Source organism: Gopherus evgoodei, chromosome 1 (assembly GCF_007399415.2).
Source record: "Gopherus evgoodei ecotype Sinaloan lineage chromosome 1, rGopEvg1_v1.p, whole genome shotgun sequence".
NCBI classification, from domain to species: domain Eukaryota; kingdom Metazoa; phylum Chordata; order Testudines; family Testudinidae; genus Gopherus; species Gopherus evgoodei.
In genome coordinates, this window is record NC_044322.1 from 219,286,670 (window position 1) to 219,288,508 (window position 1,839).

At 44.9% G+C, this 1,839-nt stretch overlaps 1 non-coding gene across 1 annotated transcript; it reads right to left on the reverse strand.

Moving 5' to 3' along the window:
- Nucleotides 1-221: 221 nt before the first annotated feature.
- Nucleotides 222-295, reverse strand: TRNAT-UGU. The gene has a single exon. It is a non-coding gene; the product is annotated as a tRNA-Thr (tRNA).
- Nucleotides 296-1,839: the final 1,544 nt, after the last annotated feature.

Here is a 1,839-nt window from a genome sequence, read left to right on the forward strand (position 1 = left end):
TCTCCTGTCACGGCAAATTGCAGCTGGACCAACCTCTTTGCCAATGCCAATAGCCTTTTCATCAACACCAGACTGAGGATTTGATTCTCTTCAACGCTCTGCTCGGCTGAAAAGAAGCCTTTTCCTTCACAGGCAATTACTTGGATTGTCAAGGGAGGTCTCTTCTGTTTCCTAGGAAGACACATGAAAATGTGAGAAGAGGAGACAAAAGCTACAGAACAAGGCACCACTGGGAATTGAACCCAGGATCTCCTGTTTACAAGACAGGTGCTTTAGCCTACTAAGCCATGGTGCCTTCCCTGGTAAGGCACTTGCAACCATTTCACTTGATGGTCCACAACTACACCTTCAAATTCCAAAGTAAAAGTGTTCCCCATTTCTCTCAAGACTTGCAGACCTTGAGTAGGCGGCCTCTGTGCATGGAAAGCCACAGCTGAGCTAACAGAGGGCTTCTAATGTGCTTCTTCCAAAAGCTGCTCTGATCAGATACTGACTAATGCTCTGTGTTTCAGTCACAGCAACTTCAGCTCAACTCTGAGTCATGGTAATCTGTCCATCAGCTCCAGACTTACCATTTAACACTTTCCGAGACTTAGCTGCAAGGAAGGTTCTCTGTGTCTTGAACAAGCACTTACAAGGATTGTGCAGTGAGGTCTTTTCTTTTAATGGGAAGAAATAAAAAAAGGAGCCTGACAGAAAAGCCAGGTTCAGCAAGGAAGAGCTGTCAGGCCAAGCCATGATCTCCTGGTGAGTAGGAAGGCTCTTCAGCCAGCTCTTCCCAAAGATGACTATCTAGAGGCCACCTCCCACAAAGACTGATTATGCCTGAAATTAGAGCAGGATATTTTAAAGCTTTATCTCACAGTAAAGTAACACAGTTCAAACGATGTTGGCACAGAGGACAAAGTCCTCCTTCATTTCGTATTTATTGCTACTGATCTCACTGACAAAATTCCTTTTCTCGGGGCTGCTCCCAGCACTTTAAGGAGTTTTTTCTTTTCTCCCTTCCAGCTGTGGTTATGTGGCTGCAGCAGCTCCCCAGATGGCCAGCTTTGCTCTTTCACCTACATCCTTCACCACTTTGGATGAAGCTGTGTTTGCCACCAGTTTAATTAATATCTGAGACCACAGGTGCCAGCAGCTAGTTACAAAGGCTCAATTCCCATTGCCATCAATGGGAGGTTATCCTTGGCTGCCAGGGCTGCAGGATTTGGCCCATGATCAGTCAAGGTGCTACAGCAGGTACATTCTTACGTGGTGAGTCCTGCAGCCTATTACCAAACTGCTCTGCCATAGTCTACAGGGCAGCCTGATTTTTTGAGAATCTGGCAGAAGAGAGACCTTGGAGTAGAGAAGGAAAATGTCTTCAGCAGTCACAGCCAGCAGGAGCAGCAAAGACTGAGTATCAGACACACTTTTTCACCAGGACAATAAATGTGCACAACCACCTGATATATTCTCAATTCGCTCCCTTTCCCAAGGAAGCCTTTTTCTGCTCTATTACACTCTCATGGGGCTGAGAGGGAAGGTCCTCTCATGGATAAATAACTGGTTAAAAGGTATGAATAAATGGTCAGTTTTCAAAATGGAGAGAGGTCACTAGTCGTGTCCCCCAGGGAGCCTGGGACAAGTACTATTCAACATATTCATAAATAATCTGGAAAAAGGAGTAAACAGCGAGGTGGCAAAACTTGCAGATGATCCAAAAGTACTCAGGAAAGTTAAGTCCAAAGCAGCCTGTGAAAAGTTACAAAAAGATCTCACAAAACTGAGTGAAAGGGCAACAAAATGGCAGATTTGTTGATAAATACAAAGTGATGCACATTGCAAAACATAATC